Raw genomic sequence first — 24,267 nt, 5'->3', positions numbered from 1 at the left:
TTGAGGTGTGTTTAGGATCATTGTCCATTTGTAGAAGCCATTCTCTCTTTAACTTCAGCTTTTTCACAGATGGCATCAAGTTAGCGTCCAAAATTTGCTGAAATTTTATTGAATCCATTTTTCCTTCTGTGCCACTGGCTGCAATACAACCCCAAAGCATGATTGATCCACCCCCATGCTTAACAGTTGGACAGAGGTTCTTTTCATTAAATTCTGTGCCCTTTCTTCTCCAAACGTACCTTTGCTCATTCCGGCCAAAAAGTTCTATTTTAACCTCATCGGTCCACAGAACTTGTTTCCAAAATGCATCAGGCTTGTCTATATGTTCATTTGCAAACTTCAAACGCTGATTTTTGTGGTGAGGACGTAGAAGAGGTTTTCTTCTGATGACTCTTCCATGAAGACCATATTTGTACAAGTATCTCTTTATAGTGGAATAGTGTACCACAACTCCAGTGTCTGCCAGATCTTTCTGGAGGGATCGTGCAGTCAAACGTGGGTTTTGACTTGCTTTTCTCACAATCCTGCGAGCTGTTCTGTCTGATATTTTTCTTGGTCTTCCAGATCTTGCTTTAACTTCCACTGTTCCTGATGACTGCCATTTCTTAATTACATTCCGATCAGAGGATATTGGCACCTGAAAACGCTTTGCTATCTTCTTATAGCCTTCTCCTGCTTTGTGAGCATCAACTATTTTCAGTTTCAGTTTTCTAGACAACTGCTTAGAAGAACCCATGGTGCTGATTGTTGGGGCAAGGTCAGATGAGTCTGGGCATTTAAAACCTTTGAGATTGACATCACTTGGTCTTTCCAGACGATGATTGAGAACAATCCATAACACTGTCAGGTCTCAGCTTTCCAAAGGGGGCGGTGCATGCTATAAACTCTGCAGGGTGCCCAAACTTTTGCAGACGCCATTTTTTTTGTTTTCTGTTATTTTGAAAGTGTAAATTATGGAAATAAAATCTAACTTTTTTTTGACATATTATAAGAATGTCTAATCTGTAATTTGATGCCTTTTGGAGATTTTTCCATCTTTTCTTGGCTTCTTTATGCACATTAATACAAATTTTTACTTGGGGTGCCCAAACTTTCGATCCCCACTGTACATTTTCCATCACTCATCTAAAATCACTAATCCTTTGTAGGGTCAGGGGGGGTTAGAGCTAAAAGCCTTTGAACAGAACTGCTTAGCAGAGCTTTTTTCTTGAGTTGCCACTCAGTGTGTTCAGTTTGGCAATGTGGTGCATCCTCAGTTTGGGAAAGACAGACACAACTAATGACAAGAGAGAAAAATGATGGTTGTTAATTCCAAACAGTGTTTCCTAAATGTGCTCCTTGAGAAAAAAAAAAAAAAAAAACACATCCTCCGAACCAATCTCAGCTCGGACAAACTGATTGATCAAAGATACTCTGACGGCTTTCCCAGAGGATGACTGTCGAATAAACCGCTCCGGTGATCTGACCACTTTTACTGTACCTTCAAAAGGAATCATCAGCCCTCTATTGTTTTTCAGAGTAAGTAAGTGGTAGTTCTGGTCAAATGAACCAGGCACAGCATCTGCCACTAAGCTAGCATGGTACACACCACAGGGAAGCTTTCTAAAAATCTGACGCACCACAAAACCAGAAATGTTTACAAGGGCATTGTCCACAAGGGTGCCAAAGCTGGTTGGCAGGTAGCTGTGGTCACACACAAGTGCAGAAACGTTCACAAAAGGGGATGGAAGCTCCTTGGACTCATCTACAGCCAGAGATGACATTTCAACTGCTGATAGCGACACAGTCTCATCCTGTGGTGCCACATTCTCTGAAGTGCTTGGAGAGACAACGTACTGGACCATGAGATGCCAGAAAATGCCCTGAAACTGGCCTGCAGTAGGATTGTTATTCCATCCCCCTAAAAACCAAACACACACACAGTAACTATAGTAAGACACAGTAACACACACTTCAGTAAACTATAGTTTACTCTAGGAAAATGATTCGTAAATCATAAATATCAGTTGACTCTATGTTTACTTTCTTCACTGACACAGACCAAAATGAAAAGACTATCAGTCAAAGCTCAGCTTTAGGAGGATAAGAGGGTAAGATAAGGAGAAAGAGTGATGGAGATGAGGAGAGAGCAGGTAACTTTATTGACAAATTATCTACTACCCACTGATATGGTTTTAAAGCTATTGTTACCCCTTTTTTGCCTTCAAATGTCTTAAAATGTGCAAATGTAGATCAGAGAAATCCAAATGTTCTTAGGGGACCCCCCTATTTAGATCAAGTTTGGGACCTCAATGATTATATAATATATATATATATATATATATATATATATATATATATATATATATATATATATAAGTGCTGAATGTAAAACACTCGATGGTGATTGGCATTTTTTTTTTCCAACTGAGGCACAAGATGAGTTCGGTTCAAGATTTATATTACAACTGTGGCATGTTGTAACTATAGTTTCTAACCGTGTTGCTATTTTTCATAACAAATGCTATTAAAAGAAAGAAATAAAAAATGGTAATGAGGAGCCATCAATGGTCTTGTAATTATATCCTTATTGTAACAAATGCTATAGTTAAACAATTACAAGACCTGTATTACTTTTAAGGCCGAGTACAAGTTAGAAAGATCTTTAAAATATGGACCTTCTTGAATTTTTTATGAAACAATTGGTTTTGTTTAAGAATGTTGCATTTTCTATGAATATTTGATTACTGTACTTTATTTTTCTATTACATTTACATTTGCATAATAAATCATCTACTATTGCTAGCTACAGCCATGGTAGGTCTCTGACTAAACATTGATACCTAGTGGTCAAAAGCAATAGCAAAAGCAATAGGTCAGTATATTAAATTGCAGACAAAGATTTTGGATAGCTAGGTTGGCTTGTATGTTTGGTGCTGAATGGGAGCGGTAGGGGGCCCAACTTCATTTTCTTTCATAGGGACCAAAATTGCTACCGGCGAACTCTGATGTAGGGTACAACTGGGCTAAAGGAGCATCATAAGGCATATTTGACTTTATTCTCTTTTAAACCACTAGATGGCACCAAAATTCAGCTCAGCACTTTTCTGAAGAGCAGCTTTTGAATTTTACTGTTCCCATTCAGTCGGTCACGTTCAAAGTACGTCGGACAGACCAACGAATAGGAATCTCGCTAGGGAGGCCAATCTGCTTCAAGTGTAACTAAAACGAGCCAATGCACATTGGCATGCAATCATATGCAGCAGGTGCTTGCCTCGTAGCGTGGGTATATAAATGAGCAACAGGTGCATTGCATCTTCAGCTTTTCGCAACGGAGCAAAATGGTGTTTGTTCCTGTTCTCTGCAAGCAAGTGTCTGCTAGAAGACGAGTTGAGCTTTTTGGTTGAACTTCTCTTTTTCTCGAGTGCGGGCGTACAGCACAGCAGAAGTCCTCTCTTTATTTTCTGTTTATTGTTTAGTTTGCCATTATTGAGCAAATAGCTGTTTTGACAGCATCAGAAGGCTGTTCTCACAGCCAGTATGGTGCGCTTTTGAGCGCTGAAAGCCATTTTTAGGGCTGGTAAGAGTGAGCGCCTTCAAAGAGAAGAGAGCACACGACAGGCTGCACACAATCCCTGTCTGTGTCGCGGTGGCCATTCCCCTGCGTGCTTCAGCGCTTTTAAATGAGTAAAGTCCCTAAAAGAGCTCACACAAGTGGAGCTTGCATCTTTTTAAAGATGACACTCTACTTGTGTGTTTCTGGATGCGGTCGTTTCCTGTCCTCACTGATGGCCACAATCATGGTTTCACATGTCTGGGCGTGTGCTGAAACAATGTTCGTGGGTGGTTCATGTTTTCGTACGAGAACATGATCACGTCGACACGCCGGTCGCAACTCTCCGGGAAGCTTGAGTCCCTCTGTTGTTGGCCAGCTGCCGCTTGTGTGTAAAAGCACAGCCGCAGGTCAGCCCGACACTCTGGGAGACCATGGAGATTAGCGAGAGCAAACCTCTTGCTCCTCTGCATGTCGTGTGCCATCGAGCTGTCGGGCTGCAGCACGGGTTGTCACGGCGCTCTAGATGCACGGTCTCCTTGCTTATTCTCCATTGTAACGCCCTCTCTGGTGCTCCAGAAGAGGTCTACTTTGGTGAAATAGCTTGGGTGACTTGAGGTTGAGGGTTTTTCTTCGGGGAACCAACCCCCTAGGGCCCCTCCCTCTCTAGTGCATTGCAAGCTGTGCAGCTTCTGGATTGGCTTGCTGGTCCTTCTCATAGGGGAACCTAGCATTTCATTCAGGGCTCCAACTGAGGGTCAGATGTCTAGTGCTGCATCGGAGAGAGGGCTGTTATGCTCTGGAAATGAGGGTGACGCTGCCCACTGTAATGGTGTGTGCTTATGCTGACTCAGATTCAGGGTTTACAGCCATGCTTTCCTGGGTCTTCCGGTATGCATGGAAAACTTAGCAGTATGGAGCTATATTGGTGCCATAAATATGGAACGCCAAAAGTGCCAAAATCTGCATAAAGTTTTTTTTTCTTTCTCACTACCCTCTAGGGTGGGGTGGCAGTGAACAGACCACACCCACCCTGCATGTGAGGCCAAGGCCTCTTAATGCATGAAGGTAGTTCTGAGCCGGGGTTGAGCTGCGCTTGTTGACTAACCGTGATCAAAGTCATGGCGCAGGCCCTCGGCCAGACGATGTCCAGAGAGGTCCAGAAGCACCCCCTGGCTTACCTTGCAGAGGTGCGAGAGGTCGTCAAGCTAAAAAAAAAAAAAAGAATGCTTTCTCGACACTCCCATCTCACAAGGTGGCCTTTTCAGCGAGAATGTCGGGGACTGAGCCCAGCAGTTCTCCTCAGTTAGTAACCCGACAAACCATTGAGTTCCACGTGGGCCCCCTCAGTCTGCTCGTTGCCAAGGGTGTCGTCCCCTGCAAAAAAAAAAACTCCGGCACAGCCTGCTCTACTGTGTCCACTGCAGGGAGATGACGCCACCGGTCTCTGCTGCTGTTTAAGTGGTCGGTGAAAAGTCACCCCAGAGACGGGCGACCCAGAGATGGGTGGGGGTGCTCTTCTCCCCCCGGAGGAGGGCTGGGTGGTAAATCCTTTGTTGGCTTTTGTTTCTGTTCCGCCGCTGGCCCAACAGCCAGCGGTACCCAAATTTTCTAAGAGCAGTTTCCTCCATCTCTGGGTCTAAAAAGGGTTCGGAGAGCAGTGGGAGAAGAAAAACCTCACCACTCTCATCCCCCTCTTCCTTCGCCAGAGGGCAGCAGCGTGCAGTTCGAGAAGGCAGCCAAAGCCTCTCCTGCGCCCCCTGCCCGACCGTGGAACCAGGTCAGTGTTGCACAGCACACTCAAACCTCGTTCCGGGCTGCCTCGCAACGATAGCCCCCCGAGACGCGTCCCTGCGTTGCACCTCGCTGCCCCACTGCGGGTACGCCTACGGTCCCTTTGATCCCACTTGTACGGTCTCTGCGAGCCTGGTTAGTGCTCCCCAGTCTGTCTCGCTGGCTCATTCGGACCATCAGGCTCGGCTATGCGACTCAGTTCGCCCAGCGTCCCCCCAAGTTCAGGGGCGGCCACTTCACTGCAGTGAAAGCTGTCGATGCCCATGTCTTGCATGCGGAGATCACGGTCCTACTGGCGAAGGATGCAATAGAGCTGGTCCCTCCAGCCGATATAAGGTCAGGGTTCTACAGTCCCTACTTCATTGTACCCAAGAAAAGCGGTGGGTTACGACCAATCTTGGACCTGTGAATTTTGAATTGGAGCCTCCACAAGCTACCATTCAAAATGCTCACGCAGAAACGCATTTTCGAGTGCATCCGTCCCTAAGATTGGTTTGCAGCGATTGACCTGAAGGACGTGTACTTTCATGTCTCAGTTCTCCCTCGACACAGGCCGTTCCTGCGCTGTGCGTTCGAGGGTCGAGCATATCAGTACAAGGTCCTACCCTTCGGGCTGGCCTTGTCTCCCTGCGTCTTCACGAAAGTCGTGGAGGGAGCCCTTGTTCCCATGAGAGAACAGGGTGTTCGCGTCCTCAAAAATCTCGACAACTGGCTTATTCTAGCTCAGTCTCGGGATCAGTTGTGCAGACACAGGGACCTGGTGCTCAGTCACCTCAGCCAGTTGGGCCTTCAGGTCAACTGGGAAAAGAGCAAACTCTCCCCTGTGCAGAGGATCACTTTTCTCGGTATGGAGTTGGATTCGGTCGAACAGACAGCACGCCTCACAGAAGAATGTGCTCAGTCGGTGTTGAACTGCCTGAATACGTTCAAAGACAGGACAGCAGTCCCACTGAAATTCTTTCAGAGGCTCCTGGGGCATATGGCAGCCGCAGTAACCCCGCTCGGTTTGCTTCATATGAGACCGCTTCAGCACTGGCTTCGTGGCCAAGTCCCGAGATGGGCGTGGCAACACGGCACATTCCGAGTGGCAATCACTCCGGAATGCCGCCAAGCCTTCAGCCCGTGGTCGGATCTCTTGTTTCTTTGGGCAGGAGTGCCCCTAGAGCAGGTGTCCCGGCATGCTGTGGTGTTCACAGATGCCTCTGCCACCGGCTGGGGTGCCACGTACAACAGGCATGCAGTATCAGGGGTATGGACGGGCCCCCAACTGCATTGGCACATCAACCGCCCCGAGTTGCTAGCAGTACGCCTTGCCCTGAGCCACCTGAAAGAGCCGTTACAGGACAAGCATGTGCTGGTCCTCACGGACAACACTGCGACTGTTGCGTACATCAACCGTCAAAGTGGTCTACGCTCCTGTCGCATGTTGCAACTCGCCCGCCATCTCCTCCTTTGGAGTCAGAAGCATCTGAGGTCGCTTCGCGCCATTCATGTTCCTGGTGTGCTCAACCGTGTGGCCGACAAGCTCTCATGAGCTGCTCTGCCAGGAGAGTGGCGACTCCACCCCCAGGTGGTCCAGCTGATTTGGAGAGAGTTCGGAGAGGCTCAGGTAGACCTGTTTGCCTCGCTAGAAACTTCACACCGCCAGCTGTTTTACTCCCTATCCGAGGGAACACTCGGTACAGATGCACTGGCACACAGCTGGCCCCGGGGCCTTCGCAAATATGCGTTTCCCCCAGTGAGCCTACTTGCACAGACCTTGTGCAAAGTCAGGGAGGATGAGGAGCAGGTCCTGCTAGTTGCGCCTTATTGGCCCAACTGGACCTGGTTCCCGGAACTCTCGCTCCTCGCGGGCGATGGCCATGTGGTACTGAGACCCCGGCCTGGCTATGTGCCCAAGGTTCCTACCACTCCCTTCAGGGACCAGGTAGTGAGCCTGCAAGCGTTGCCCCTGGAGGAGGCAGACCCAGCCCTGGCTTGCTCTGTCCAGTTTGCGCTTTGCGACTGTACATAGACAGAACTCAAAGCCTCAGGACCTCAGACCAGCTCTTTGTCTGTTACGGAGGCCAACAGAAGGGAAAGGCTGTCTCCAAGCAGAGGATGGCCCACTGGATAGTGGACGTCATCGCCTTGGCTTACCAAGCACAAGGTGTGTCCTGCCCGCTCAGGTTGCATGCTCACTCTACGAGAGGTGTTGCATCCTCCTGGGCGCTGGCTCGTGGCGCCTCGCTGACAGACATTTGTAGAGCTGCGGGCTGGGCGACACCTAACACGTTTGCTAGATTCTATAGCCTTCATGTCGAGCCTGTCTCCTCCCGTGTTCTCACCTCAGGTCAGAGGCACGGAGAGGCCTCGGCTTAGTGTCGGCTTGCTGCACTTACATGCGCTTGTTACTCCAGAGAGTCCCTACAAGGCAGACCCTGTCGAGTCCTCGGCAGCCGGACATGGCGGAGCATCTGGCACCAGGCCTATTCTCCATTGTATCCTTGAGAACCGGTTTAAGGCTGGGTACCATATGTATGACCCTACAGGGATCCAATATGTGTAGTTCCACGGTTGCTCCTAAACGAAGCCCGTGTCTTTCCCTCTGGGAGTACGCTTTCCCAGTCTTATCCAATAGTCTCACTGAATAGGTTTTTTTGGGGAACAGCAGTGATCGACACTCTCTGTGTTAGCCCTGTCCCACTGTCCTTAGGCAAGGGGGTACAGGAGGCTTGCAACAGAGCGCTCGAAGTGGGTAGCTCCTGTGGCGCTTTGGTAGGGATTCCTATTCATCGGTCTGTCCGACGTACGTCAAACGTGACTGACTGAATGGGAACGTCTCGGTTACAAAGGTAACCCTCGTTCCCCGAAGGAGGGAACGGAGACTTACATCCCGTCACCACAGTCGCTTTACATTTAATGATGCTGCCGCCTAACCTGTTCGGCTCCTCAGCGAAAACCTGAAGATGTGCATTGGCTCGTTAGTTACACTCAAAGCAGATTGGCCTCTCTAGCGAGATTTCTATTCGTCGGACTGTCCGACGTATGTCTCCGTTCCTTCCTTCAGGGTACGAGTGTTACCTTTGTAACTGAGATGATCATTGACGCAATCTCAGACACCAATGCAAAGTTGATTCTGTGTTAATTTGATCTAATATTTAATTTTTTTTTAAATGTTGTATATTTATGTAGCAAATGAGAATCAAAATTATTGTATATATTTTGGTTCTTTTTGTTTAAGGTCATTAAAGCACATGTCTGTTTTGGCAGAAAGTGAAGATTTGTCCTACTGTGTTTCTCTGTTGATTTATGCCATTTGGCCTTGAGATTTATGTTGAACAAAAATAGTTCCCTTTCGAAAGGGAACTCAACTCTGCGTTAACCACTATGGGGAACCGTCACTCGTGACAGGTGTCCGAAATGCCAAAGAATCACATCACTCTAATCCTATTGGCCGGCGACAGCCTATGACGTAAACATGGCGCTAACCCGGAAGTATAAAGGGGGCGCCCGAGGAAGCAGTCAACATCTTCTCGTCTTTCGGGACTGTCTTGTCTTTGCCATTGATCTCATCTCCGGTAAGGAATTACTTTCTATCATGACTGACAAACGTTTCAGGAAGTGTGCTGATCCTTGTCCCAGGTTTCTAACACCGGAGGACTCACACGACCTGTGCGTTTTTTTGTTTGGGCGAGGAGCACGCGCGGACAGTGCTCGAGGGCGCTGTCTGCGTTAATTGTGAGCGTCTTCCTATGAGGACGCTCCGTTCTCTTCAGGCCCTCTTCTAGAAGGAAGAGGCGTCGGCACCTTTGCCCGGTGGTTCCGGCCCTGCTCGTGCTGAGGCTGAGCGGCGGCTGAAATCATGGGGCTCGCAGGTGGAGCTCGCTGAGAAATTTGAGAAGGGCGTAAACCTTTCTCAAACCGAAGCGACTGACAAGGACGCGCTCCTGGATGACGAAGACGTCTTGTCTTTGACGTCTTCGGATCCAGGAGTGAGTGCTCTTCTGGCTGCAAGCCCCAGAGAGCAGGAGATGGCCGTGGAGGGAGAAGCGGGCGAGCCCGCGGCTCCCTCCAGGCCGCCCTGCCCGGCGTATATGGAGTTATTGGAGGTTATGGAGCGCGCCTCGGGCAGGCTGCAGCTGCCTTGGGAGCGCATTAGGAGGGAACCTGTTCACGGCAGGCTTGACGAATGGTTCCTTTCGGACCATAACCCAGTAACTCCAGTGAGCCTTCCATTCCTCCCCGATTTGCATTCTGAGATCGAGAAGGCATGGAAGAACCCATACTCGGCCCGAATTCATCGATATCAGCGGGCTAGTTTCGCTGATGTTAAGGGATTGGGCCAGCGTGGGTATGTGTCGATGCCACCTGTTGATGAGACGTTTGCCAACTATCTCACTACAGGGAGCGCACCGACACTGAGACCAAAGCGCTGAAAATGACATCACGTTTGAATGGCAGGGCTTACGCCGCTGCGGGTCAGGCTGGTGCGGCATTGCACACGATGGCAGTGTTGCAAGCCTACCAGGCTGACCTGCTTAAGGATCTGGACCAGGGGCAGGGTCTGTCCCCTGAGGCGGTGACAGAGCTGCGCCGCACCACGGATCTTGCTCTGAGGGCCACCAAGCAGAAGGCCACCTCGATCGGCAGGTCGATGGCGGCCATGGTGGCCACAGCGCGACATCTGTGGTTGAACTGTGTGGACATTGGGGAGAAAGAGAAGAACTTTCTCCTCGATGCCCCGGTATCGCCTACTGAGCTTTTCGGTACCTCCGTCGAGGCGGTGATCGAAAAATTCAGGGAGGCGAGGGCGCGCTCTGCAGCATTTAGATCTTGTATCCCGCTCAGATCCAGCTCTGGGCCCAAACAGCCAGGAGGTCCGGGCCCGTCTCGAGTCGAGGCTCAGAGACAGGCCCAGAAATCCAGTGTCACCGCTCGTGCGCCTCCTCCTCCTCGGAGTAAGTCGCAGAGACGGCGGGATGCTAGGAGGAAGAAGCAGGACCTGAGGGAGGTGATCGATCAGAGGCGCCAGCAGTACCGCTGATCGATCTCCTCTCTCTCACGGGGCATTTCATTTGTTTGCCCTCGCTCTCTCTTCTTCCTCCACCTCCCGGGAGCATTTCAGACATCTATGTGCTCAGGCTTTTGACAGTCAGGCTGACGGTTGGGCCCATGATGAATATTTTTCTGAATGCCCGCCTTCTGGCTTGATAGTGAAAAGTACTTTTAGGCTTAAAGAACTTTGGATTTTATCCTTCTTCATTCTAAGAAAGGAAGGGGAATCTTCGTTCTTCAAGCCGCAGGAGGTAAGATGGGTCTAATTTTTATGTTTTTAGACCTTATTTTCCTGTATAGTTTCCTGAGCATATAGTCAGTAATTGTGAAGGGGTTATTTTGGGCAAAATAACTGAATCAATAGGCTGGCTAGTTTCTTGCAGGCCTTGTTTTTGGCCGCTAGGTTTAGCTCCCTGTGTTAAGTGCAGCTTTTCAGCTATATTATAGTCTTATTTGAGTTTGCACTTATTATTTCAGTTATTTGTATGCAAGTCGGCCTGTTTCGGCCATCTGACTCTGTTGGCTTGTAGTGCTTCATTTTTCCCTTCATGTTTGAAGGTTGCAAAGTGAAGCCCAAGCCCGCTAGGCCTTAGCTTGTAGCTAGGCTAGAGCTAGGTTAGGTGTTTGTTTGTTACATCACCCCCATTTTGTTACCCCCTTTTTCAGGGTGTATAATTCCTAGTTCTGGCCGCCTCCCGAGGGAGATGTTGGCCATATGCCCTTTTTCCCTTCATTATATGTAGGTGCTATGGCTAGGGTTAACAGCTAAGGTTATAGGCTATTAGCCTTCCTGGTTTGTTCCCCCAGGTGGTAGCTATGCAGTGTTGCTAGGCCCCACTTTCAGAACCTGTCATGCTTATGTTTCCGCATGAGCCCCTTGATATTATTCAAGTTGAGTGTACGATGCTAAATGATTTTAGCTCTTGTTCTCAAGGGTTCATCACAGATCTTAGTTCTGTTGTTAAGGCTGTGAAACATTTATCCTGTTGGATGGCATGTTTTACAAAGCTTGTTTGCTTTGGGTTCTTAGCCGCAGCCCTACATATCTTCGATTATGTGAGCTTACTTAGTGCTGCCACAGGTTATCACCTGTCTCTGGATTGTAGGCTTGGGTTAGCCTCTATCTAAGTGCGTGGTGTTTTTTGTACTCCCCGGTTAGGGTTTGTGCTTCACTGAGTGCATCACCTGTTGGATTGCACACTCAGGTTGAGTGTAGACGGCCTTATTCTGCTTAGAATAGATTTGGCCTTCTTTAGCGCTTGATGGCGTACGCTGTACTCCTCTTGCTTAAAGAGTAAAAGGTTCTTTACTGAGTACACTGCTCGCTGGATTGTGTTAGGATAGACTGTTTGTGGGCACCCACAGTAGCCTTATTGTATGGTTGGTCGTGCGCTACGGCACATTTGTTCTAGGCGAGTGGCTTCTTGCCACCCTGAAATACCACCATCTGTTTTTACGTCTCTGGTGTGATTCTAGTTCTTCTTCAGAACTTCATTTATGTTGTAGGCTCTTTCCGGCCTCCATAATTATGTGCCTACAGTATGGTCTATCTGTTAGCTTGAGCTTCGTACTTCCCTTTGGGTTGACTTTGTAATTGTGCTTAGCTCCCTAAGCTGGTCATTGGTTGTAGACTTCTGTGAAGTCTCTCGCTGAGACCAGCCCCCTAGGCTGGTTTGTGCTCCCCTGTTCCAGGGTTTTTTCTAGCGCACAGCCTCCTCAGGTGCGTTTGTCAGACACTGAGTAGATCCCAGGATAAGCAGGTTTTTACTCCCCTCAATACGAGGGTTTATAGCACTCAGCTGAGTTCTGCTCTCCGGGATGCCCATCTCTGTGCGTGGGTTTGAGTTGCTCACTGCTCTTTCGCAGTCGCTCTTACTTGCTCTCTTCTCTGAAGAATGCGCTATGGAGATTCTGTGTGACAGACAGGGCTGGCCCAGACTAATTCTGGACTGCGCCAAGTTGGTACGGCCTCCCTGGTGGCGTCGAGGGTGATTCTCTTGACATTTGACTTGCCATTTGATATTCAACAGTGCTTTGATCTGCCTGCATTGACACTATTCTTTTAAGAGCTGCTGTGCAGCCAAATAATGTACCAGTTATCAATGTAAAGCTGCTTTGACACAATCTACATTGTAAAAAGCGCTATATAAATAAAGGTGACTTGACTTGACTTGACTCTGTTCCCCTCTTGTGACTGGCCGGGGTTCCCTTTGGTTTCCTAGCCACATACCCTTTAAGGGACCACTTTCCACGGAATGCTGGTCCCAGATGCCCTAGGCAGCCTTGGAAGGCTTTCTATTGAGGGCCTCTTTAGGCTCAGCTTGGGCTGTTGGCCGTAGGGAATGCTGTCACTGACAGCCTTGCGTGACCAGAGGGGGAGTTGCTCCCGGCGTTTCTCTGGAAACTGCTGTGCGTTTGTCTAGTCATATTGGCATGCACTCTCCTTAGCATGGCGGCGTGGGTATATCGTTCCCCACAGCGGTTAACGCAGAGTTGAGTTCCCTTTCGAAAGGGAACGTCTCAGGTTACGTATGTAACCATGGTTCCCTGAGAACAGGGAACGAGACTCTGCATTCCCATGCCATGCTTCGGGCTGCCTGCTGGACAGTCCCTCAAGACGAGTAGGTGTTGACAGCTTCCTCGGGTGCCCCCTTTATACTTCCGGGTTCACGCCATGTTTACGTCATAGGCTGTCGCCGGCCAATAGGATTGGAGTGATGTGATTCTTTGGCATTTCGGACACCTGTCACGAGTGACGCTTCCCCATAGCAGTTAACGCAGAGTCTCGTTACCTGTTCTCAGGGAACCATGGTTACATACGTAACCTGAGACGTTTTCCATGGTTTTAGAAGAATTAAACTGTATGGGGTTTTAAAAAATCTTTGGCATTCATCATCATGACACTGTCTCCTGTCTTCCATCTATAACTCTTGCAGTGTTTTGTGCAATATTCATTATTCTTTTTTCTTAGGAATAATATGACAGTCTTTGTTGGGAGAGTAACAACATGTTGCTGTTTTTTGTACCACTGTGTATGAGACACATGATACTTTGCACTTTGAACTTGATTTATTGTTCTTATGTTAACCCATCCTCAAAATTTTATGATTGAGATAAAGATGTTTGACCCATACAGTTGTACTTTAGACCAATAAAGTCTACTGGGAAGAGCTTTTTCTCTCCGTTGAATTACAAGGATTGCTTTACTGGAAAAAATAATTCTAAAAGAGGAGGAAAAATGTGATGTTAATGTTGTCCACATGAACTCTACAGAAATGAAGTAGATTCAGAGATACACTAATGTGTTTTCCTTCTATCAGCAGAAATGTGAGTAATTTTGATTACATTATTGTTTGTTAAAAGGAGAATGGTTTAAAATATTACTATGAAGGCTATATAATACGGACAAAAACTGCACTCATATGAGCCGCAACAACAGTATCAAAATCTCTATTACTTGTTACAAAAAAAAAAAAGCTTATTCAAGAGTGCTAATAATATACTTCTTTTAAACTAAAGTAAGGAAGTATACTTTCTGACTACTTTATTATGTGTACTTAAATATACTTCACGTAAGTATATATCGCAGTAGGCCTACACATGGTTAAATAATACATTTAAACCCACTAAAAGCTCAATCATTTTGCAATGTTCTTAAAGTACACATAAAATGTACTTTAAGTAAGACTAACATACATATATGTTTTCTGTAAATACACTAACTTCACAAAGTACGCTTATTTAGCATATTTTTTAAAAGTGTAACTAAGCATATATTTATTACCAATGTACTTCTAGTATACTTTTTAGAAATATATTAAAATGCAATACAATATATTTTTAATGCACATCAAATACGCTTGTTGGGAATACAAATGTATTATTAACATACTACTTGCATTTCAAGTATATTTTTAATACATTTAATGCTATGTCTTTTTCACCTGGGGATCTCGAGGTTTTTCTGTGATTAGATCACTACTTTAAGATCTCAGTTGCAACCATCTGCTAATGTTTCACCTGACCTTTGTTGTTCTTCAGCCATATGGAGTGTTTTTGACCCACTTTCTCTTCAGTCTTCAGTCAAATTATTGACTATTATTGACTCTCATGATGTTCTCCCTCCTCGTATTTTTAAACAAATTGGGCCATGTTTTGTGTCTTTTCTGAATAAATGCTTATGCTTAATGCCTTAAAGAAGCTACTGTTACACCTCTTCTCAAGAAACCTTCACTTGACGATAGTGATTTCAATAATTTTAGACCCATCTCGACTCTTCCTTTCATTACTAAAGCTTTAAAAAAAACTGTTTTTATTCAACTTCAGTCTTTCCTTAGCTCAAATCACATTTTTGAAGCCTCTACACAGCATCGAGTCGGCTTCATTATGGGTTTTTAATGATATACTGTTAGCGACTGTCATTTCACTGCTATGCAGATGATACCCAAATTTATTTACCTCTGAAACATAACATAAATGCTGTTCTGGCATCTCTTTTTGTGTGCCTAGATGAAGTGAAAATGTGGTTCTATCAAAATTTTTTGTTTTTTAAATGAATCAAAAAACGAGGTTATAGTCTTTGGTCCCCATGAAAGCTCTGGGAGCAGAAGCATTGACCTGGACTACCTTGCTCCTTTTACCTCATCCTGCATTAAAAACTTAGGTGTTTTTTATGGGATCAGAACTTCACATTTAAAAAACAAATAAATTCTGTGATTAGTTCTTCCTTTTTTCAGCTACGTCTTCTCTCTAAGATCAGATCCTCGCTCTCTGAGAAAACCTTAGAGATTGCGATCCATGCGCTTTTTACATCTCACTTGGATTAATGCAACTCTCTTTAATATGGCATGTCCAAATCCTCTATTGCTCGTCTCTAATTAGTGCAAAATGCTGCTGCAAAATTCCTCAAAAGAAAACGCAAATTTGATCATGTTACTCCAATTTTGAAATTGTTGCATTGGTTACAAAATTCTTTTTTGTTTTTAAATCCTTAAATAACCAGTCACCGAGCTATTTGTCTGAGCTACTCTACCCCTACAATCCTACACAAAATCTGAGGTCCGGTGATAAGAGACTTCTCTCTGTCCCCAGATCGTGATTAAACCATAGAGGTGATAGAGTGTTCTCTTTTTTTTTTCCTTCGCTTTCTGTTTTGTTCAGCACTTTGGTCAGCCATGTTTGATGTTTTTAAATGTGCTATATAGATAAAACAATCTTGAACCTTAAAATCTAAGTATATTTGGCCTATATGATATACATAATTATACTTTTAAGTACACTTGGCTTGTAGTTGTTTACTCTTTTGATTGAGTAGCCTGTTAAATAATTTTTTCAGCTAGTCTTATAAACTTGCATTGTTTGTAAATAGTGATTTATAATGAAAACTTACAAGTATACTGTAATTGCAGTATAAACTACTAAACTTTCATAAAGTAAAAAAATGAGCGACAAGTATTATAGCATACTTGTAGCATCACTTGTAGTATAGTTGCTGGACAAACAAAAAACATAGTTGTAAACTAGTTGTATACTCCAAGTTACTCCTGTTACACTCAGAGTACACTTAAAGGTGTACTTTTTAAATACTAAAAAGTGGGCCAATTTAGTACCAAGTAGTACTGAAATAGTACACTTACAAGTATACTACAAGTACATCGATATTAGTATACTTACTACATAAAGTATACTTTAAAATATACTTGAACTTTACTTAAGTATACATAATAAAATTAACTTGAAGTATGCTTGTTTTTGTAAATGACGTTACAAATTTACTTACTTGAGTAGTGTGGACTATAAACCCCAAAGTCTGATTTCTATTTCTTTTAAGCAGATTTGATTATTCTTGAACAGTGTAAAAGGCACACACAAATCTTTAATTTTTAAATGTTTTTAACAGTTTTGAAAAAGAAATGTGAAATAAGAATATAAACAAATTTTGATATTTGAAGAAGAACCTCAGAATTTAGTTTTGTTTATAGTTATATTATGTGATCATATAATAAATGCAAACAGACAACATATTCACTTGTGTTTTCTTAATCACAGCAACAATGGCATCACCTAATCCTCCCCGCCGGCGCAACAGCAAAGATGAACCTCCCAGTATGCTGTAAGAGATTGTCTTATGCAAAATAAACTAAAGAAACTCTGTTTCATCAACATCATTAATACAGTTAGATATTTATATTACACTAAATTACAAAACATTCTTAATTGTTTATCTTCTCTTTAGATATGAAATGATTCGTCTCAAAGAGGAATTCATTAGACTCTATGAGAGAGATCACCTTGAACTCCAGCAGTGCATAAAGAGACTGAGTCATCTCATCAATATATTTGAAGAAGATTTCAGACGTGCTACTAAAGTCACCAGAAATGGAGGAATAGTAGGAATAGCTGGAGGGGTCACCATGATTGCAGGATTAGCTTTAGCTCCATTCACTATGGGGGCTTCAGCTATTGTCGGTGGAGCAGGAGCAGCGGTGGCTTTAGGTGGTGGAATTGGTAATGGAATATTAATCTTCATGAAAATGAATCATCAGAAAAAAATAAGTCAAATCATCAGAAATGGACTTGAAGAATTTCAGAACAAAATTATCCCTCTGGCTGACATTATGAAAGTCATTTGTCAATACACTAATGAAATACTGAGCGAACTTAATAAACCAGAGCATGATATCAGTGGTTTTAGTAAATGTGTTGCCTCCGCCAGTGAAATTGTACGCATGATACGGATAGATGACATCGGTGAAGTGGCTGCACAGGTGTCTAAAACTGTGCGTTTGACTGGAACCCTTACAGGAATTTTTGCTGCCGTTGGCCTTGTGCTTGACATTCTCTCAGTTATTGAAGATAACAAGGTCCTCGATGACATGGACAATCTTGCAAAAAATGGCGAAATAAATGAAAGTGAGATCAAGTCAAAAGCTGGGAAATTCATTTTTGAAATGAGGAAAGTAATTAATGAGTTACAGAACATCATGGATGAGTTTAAGAAAACAAAAGACTCAATTTTAAAATGAATGGATCGAACTAGACAAAATGAAACAATGTGAATAGCTGTGACAACTTGTTGGCAGATCTCAAATCACCTGACAGAGGACAACAGAATTCCAGCTACTAACATCTCGTGAAATTTAATGACTTGAACATTCCACTGTAGCATGCTTTTGTAAACTATTTTTTTAATGCTATTCACCTGTGGATAAACCAGAAGACAGTATAGTCTATATATTAATAATTTCAAGAGGTGTATCATACAGTAAAACTACATTATTTTACTTGTTTAATGTATTCTCAATTGTTCTTGAATTAATCATGACACAGTGAGGACAATTTAAATGTGTCTAATAAACTTAAATAAAAAAAAGTCTTTTTGTTTTGCAAATGAATGAGTGAATGAATGAATTGATGAAAAAATGTAGTAATCTACATTAAATGAGGGGTTGTATGGGAAACTGTGGTCATGAAGTGCTTGATGATGATCCAAGATATTGGTGGTTAGTTCAGGAGGAGCAGGTTCAGATAATTAACCTAATTAGCACAAGTGGAAAGCATTCAGCTAATCAACCAACAACAAGAAGTGTATATACTGCAGACTCACCTCTGTTCATTGACAGTTCATCAGCATCCGTCCACCACCCCATTCTAACTATTATCTATTATTACCACATCCGGGGGGGGAGTACTCCGGGTTTGGGCCAAAATTCTGAGCTCGGAGCCCTCCTCCTGGACAGCACGCCAAGTCTGGGTATTTAAGGGAAGATGGCAGAGCAGCCATTTGGGGAAAAATCTGTAGCCAGTAACCCCCATACAATGATGGGTGAGTGTCTTAAAAACACTCACACACCACTGTGTGTATGCTTTTCTTACTCTTAGAGTCATCTTTGAGCAATGGATGTTATGTATTTATTATTTCTGAATTGGCTTCTAATTGTTTTAAGTCTCCCTGTGGTGAAAATCAAGTTTTTGATTATAATAACCTTCAAAAGAAGGTTATCCCGGTATATTTTTCTGTTGATATGAAAAACCGGGTAGATTTAGCAATATGGCGGGTGTATGATGAATATTACGATGTTATGATGAACTATATGCCTTTCTCCACTGGCGTTCTGAGCTATTCAAAGCGTTTCTAAAGATGCTGATTGTTAGAAGGCAGCTGTCTGACTCGTGAAAGCGAACATGGTTTGTGTAACATTAGCAACACATTATTAGCTGTTTGATAATGTAGTCAAGCAAAACACTATATTAATTACCGTTATGTGTCTGACGTTGTAAAAGTGATACCATTGTGCAGAGTTTACCTCAGTAAGTTGACCGAGTGGATCTCGTCTGAGCTTTTGCAAGTGAGTGGAGGCGGCGCTAATTATCATATTCATAGATCTGTGTATATTAAATGAGGCAAGGGTGTAGTTACATTCAAGCTATTTTAAGGCATTAGGCATTATTAACTACAGGAGGACTTTAATTATGTAATTGGTAATGATACATTTTTACCTAACAAATACAATTTTAGATTTGATTTATTCTGCATTCTTCTTAAATCATTATTTCTAGTAGATTAAAATGGAGTCTGGTATTACCACAAATCTGTGTTCATGTGTCAAAATAGTGACGAACGGGGCATGCTGTGTCCGTGCGTGCGCGCTCAGATGCTTTTGTTTACCTGGATGTTCTTGATTCCATATTAATATAGTTGTTGGACATATAAACAAATTGAGCAAATATTATAGGCCAAAACGTGTGATCTAGTGATTAGGCTCTTGATTATTTTGAATACTACGCGTGATTATAAAGAAAACAGCTAATTTTTTGAAGGCTTTCTGTTGTATTTAATAAAACAGACACAGGTTTCAGACATGACTATAAAAGCCAAACAGCTTAGATTCACTTAAAGTTCAGTTAAATTATGTATGTATGTATATGTGTGTGTGTGTGTGTGTGTGTGTGTGTATATATTTCATGTGGTGGTGAAACAGTCACATGACCAGAGTTATTAATGCTGTCTTCAGGTGCTTTTGGAAATTTAATAATTCCCACTTCTGAAATTGTGTTTATGAGCTTATCGCATTTAAGTTTCAACATGAGCATTTTTTTTTTTAACCTTTTTTACCTGAAGGCAGAATTAATTTCAGTATTCCCAAATAAAACATGTCTGTCTCAAAACTTAAAAATGTCTTCCACAATACTTGTTTTTAACATCTTTTAGATGCCACAACACTGCTCGTTCATGCTGCAGAATCACAAAATTAGTACAAAATTTAATATAGCCTAATAATTCATTTTATGAATGGAAAAAGCAGCCAACATCAGCTGATCTCATTTTGATTTCTCTTCCTTTGCCACTTCAAATGTGTTTGCTAGAAAAAAATGTTTCAGCGGCCACTAATTTAAAAAAAAAAAGTACATCCATTTTACATAAAGGCACATCCAGCAGGTGATGTATGACTCCTTGTGAATCTTTTTAAAGTGTGTGATAGTTAATGAACTGTTGAATATCAAGTAAGCTCAAACAATATTTAATAACATTTCAGTGTCATTCAGTGCATTAACCATGTACCTCTTCAATTGACTATTAAACCTGATAAAAAATAATGATCAGTTCTGACTGGATTCACTGTCAGGCAGGAGAGGCAGTGGGAATCTATGTGAGTTCATCAAGCTGTTTATCCTGATTTTTGTCTCTCTTTACCTGTAGGTTTTGAAGGGTCAGACACACCTCTGATTGATTACGGTGTTATGAGGCGGTAAAAATGCAGCCCGTTCAGTATGACTCTGGCTTTTACTCCAGTGACAGCTTCAGTGATGGCAGCATGGACCATCCTCCTGTAATGAAATGTAAGTCAGTAAATTATATTATGAATATTTGAACCGAGTTTTTGTTCAGGCAACTCTTTATGGTCTTGGCATGATGGAACCAAACCAGCTTTGTAATGATGTGAATTCGAACAGATGTGATGAAAGCTGTTTTGAAGATGTTTATTGCTGCATTTCTCCTTGTTTTTAAGATGCAGCATTTTTTCAATAAAAAAAATAGGCAATGTGTGGACTATTACACAAAAAATGTGAATTAGTGGAAAGGAAATTAAACAAATATTGCTATTTGAAAAAGACCCTCTGTGTTAATTTTGTGTTCATCATTACTTGATGTGATAATCTAATATATGCAGACTGATAATGCATTGACTTGTGTTATTGAATCATAGCAACAGTGTCATCATCCAAACATCGCTGCAGCTTGGATGAACTTTCTAAAATGAGGTAAGAAGACATTCTTATTAATTTACTCATGATTAATTAATTTACTCAAAGGATCAGAATAATAGAATGTTTTGTTTTACAAAAATGTGATTATTATTGTGACGAGTCAGAAGTGTATTGATCCATTTGCAGTTTATTAGAAACAATGGCAGTACAGAATAAACAATCCAGAGAACAGGCAGAGAATCGAGGCAGGCAGCAAGCAACAGAAACAATACCAGGCAGAGGGTCGAAGCAGGCGGCAGAAATCAGAGTCCAGGTAACAGTCTCACGCTCAGAACTGACAACCGTGGTTAATCAAGACTTCGGCATGAAGTGACAGTGAGAGCGTCTTTTATGGGTGAAGGGTTTGTGTGTGATTGGCGGCAGGTGCAAGCGTGATCAGTCCCAGGTATGTGGGTTCATGGGAAATGGAGTCCAGATACAGTTAATACTCGGGTGAAGGCTCCCTCTGGCAGTTCGGGAGATCTGGTGCAGGAGACTCGATTGTGACAATTATATTGTGAAACATTATTAATAAAAATAACTCTTAAACTAAAAAAACTCACCATATGGTTACCATTAATAAAAAATTTTGTATGACAAATTGTAGGTGCAATAAAATGAACTCCTAATATTTCTTTTTTCTAGATCCATTCTTTCTTGTCTCGAAAAGAATCATGCTGAATGCCATGAAAGAGATCTTCAATTCCAGCGGTGCATAAAGAGAATGCGTCTTAAAAACACGTTTTCAGACATATTTCAGACTTTGAAGCAGATTTCAGACGTGCTACTAAAGTGGGAATTTATGGAGGAATCAGCAGAGGAATGCACAAGATTACACAATCTGTACAAGGCATGGAAGATGTAGTGAATGATCTTGAGAATATAATCAACCATATGGAAAAAAAATACAAAAGAAAATAGTGAGCTTATTGAAGTATTGGAAGACCTTATTGAAGCAAGACGCCAGGGATGTAAGTGAATATTTTGCCTCCACTAGTAATAGACACATCATACGGAGAGCAGACATGGTTGCAGATATCTGAAACTACATGTTTGATTGGAACAATAGAAGCAGTTTTTTCTGCAATTAGTCTTTTTCTTGACCTCCTCTCAGTTATTGAAGTTCCAGAGCGCTCGAGGACATGGACAAACTAGCAAAAACACCCATACATGAAGAAATAGATGAAAGTGAAATGAAGTCAAAAGCCGGGAAATTCATTGTTGGAATGAGGAAATTAATTCTCAAGTTACAGAACAAACATCATGGAAGAAATTACGAAAACAAAAGACACAATAGAAGTTTTTTAGGATAAAATCTGACAAAACAATACGAACGAATGAGACACACTGATTTTCACTCTACCTGACAGAGAACAAGAGCACAGCTAGTGATTAACATGACATTGTGTTGAACATTTCAGTGTCCTACAGTGATTCATGTACAAAACATATACATGCCTTAAAATAGCTTGAATGTAACTCTACACCTTTTGCTTCATTTAGTATATGGGGAACTATTAATATGCTAATTATCCCTGCCTCCACTCACTCACACCAGCTCAGAGATTACTGATGTAAACGCTGCACAATGGTAACGTCGGACTACGTTAATAAACAGCTAATAATGTGCCGCTAATGTTACACAAACCATGTTCCCATTCTTCATCTCAGAGTCAGACAGCTGACTTCTAACAATCAGCATCCTTACAAACGCTTTGAACAACTCTGAATGCCAGTGGAGAAAGGCATATAGTTCATCATAACTTTATAATATACATCATACACCCGCCATATTGCTAAATCTACACTATTTTTCATATCAACAGAAAAAAATAGCAAGGTAAACTTCTCTTGAGACTCTCCTGCTTCAGAGCGGTCACAGTTAATGATATGCTAAAGCCTGCCGGCATGTTGACGTGATTGGTTACAAGGTAGTTTGTGACATCAGAAGCACCAGCGATTTCAAACGGCGTTTTTGAGACTGTCTTTAGATCGCTGGAGATTTAAACAGAAAATACTCATCAATGGTATTGACTGATGAATTTGCACATGGTTTGTCTTAACCACACATAGACAAATGTATGTATGTGTGTACACTTATTAAAATATATGTAGTAAATATGAATATATGTGTGTGTGTGTATATATATATATATATAATTTTTGTACTGCTGTAAAAAGGCATGAATCACATTCCAGATCAGTGATTTCTCTAATTCATTAATGGTGGATTGTGATTCTCCTATTGATACATATACAATTTGATACGGTATGAAGTGACTGTTACATCTATAAAATATGATTATGATTTTCAAACAAAGAAGGGACACCATCTGTTGACACTCATCTCTTTTACACTTAAAAGTTAGCTCTGTTAGAATTGATTAGATGATTATTTAGTCATGTATGGATTTAACACAGAACAGATATGAAATGACTTAAGAATTTTGGCCTTTACAAAGTTTATCAGAGTGAGTGTAAAGATCTGAAGATCTCAAAGTGCTCCATCCAATTTCTCCTGCATCGTATAGCATTATTGAGCCAGTTCTTCTCTATTGTGCCATCTTGTTTCTTTCATATGTTTAGTTACCAACAAGAACAAACTTTTAAAGAGCCAGTTTTTTAGCCAGTAAACTCATCAGTATTCCCACCTCCATCTTATTTGATTGAGTTTTTTCATTTATGATTGGTAAAGCACATACAATCATACAGGACATCTGCTCCAGTTCTTGTGCAGAAAGGCCAGTTATAGAAAGAGCTTTGACTTTTCTTTTGTACACTTTTGTATAAGATTGTATGTCTTATGTTTTTGTGATATGTATGTACGCACCATGGGAAATACTTTTCCCTGAGAACATTATATTATCTATCTAAATTATCCATTAATAAAAAAGTAATTTAACAAGAGGTCTGGACCAAGTTCATTACGCGCAACTTAAAGGATGTTTTATTTTTGACACTCATATGCAACAGAGAAAATATATAAAGAACAAAATCACAATAGTGCAGTGTAATTCACCCACTATTGACCACAACTAATCAGCAAAACCGATCAATCAGTCGACTCTAAACAGCATGTGTCATCACTAATATGGTCAAAAACCTACATCAGATGATCACCAGTGATTTCCAGAACACAATCAACATCTGAGTAAAATTAATGACAGATTAACAGAGATTCAGCAGGAGATGATTTCTGTGCTAGTGAGGGAGATGCAGAGTTTTTGATGGTCTTCAAGATTCAATAGAGGTCTTTAAAAGGAAACAAACAGCAGACCAGTTGCTGTTTTGGTTGTATATAGTAGGACTGTGAAATACACTGTAAGAAAAACCATAGAAAAACATAAAATGTCCTGGCAGAAAGTTACCAGTACCTTTTCTGTTAAACTTGCTTCAATTCACTCACAGGCCTTTCTGCTTCAGGGTTGTGGTTCAAACTTCGGTTCGGAAAATGGCACCCATGTTCTCCGCTCCGCTCCAGAGTCTGCCAGTGAAGGGCACCATAGAGGCAGTCCCTCCAGAGAACAGCAAGTCAGGCTTTTACAGCCAATATTTACTCGGTCCACAGAAAGATGGTAGCCTCAGGCTCCTGAATCTCACAATAATGAAGCGGCCATTCGGTATGTTGACTTTGAGCAGATTCTCATGTAAATCTG

At 42.5% G+C, this 24,267-nt stretch overlaps 1 long non-coding RNA gene across 1 annotated transcript; it reads left to right on the top strand.

The window, feature by feature from the left end:
- The first annotated feature begins 13,527 nt into the window (after positions 1–13,527).
- LOC127516023 (uncharacterized) lies at positions 13,528–17,706 on the top strand. The gene is made up of 3 exons (XR_007930915.1): positions 13,528–13,690; positions 16,412–16,475; positions 16,599–17,706. It is a non-coding gene; the product is annotated as an uncharacterized LOC127516023 (long non-coding RNA).
- The last annotated feature ends 6,561 nt before the right edge of the window (positions 17,707–24,267 follow it).

This window comes from Ctenopharyngodon idella, chromosome 7 (genome assembly GCF_019924925.1).
Source record: "Ctenopharyngodon idella isolate HZGC_01 chromosome 7, HZGC01, whole genome shotgun sequence".
NCBI classification, from domain to species: Eukaryota; Metazoa; Chordata; class Actinopteri; order Cypriniformes; family Xenocyprididae; genus Ctenopharyngodon; species Ctenopharyngodon idella.
Note: the sequence above shows the minus strand (reverse complement) of the source record. Positions and strands in the feature narration are given on the sequence as shown.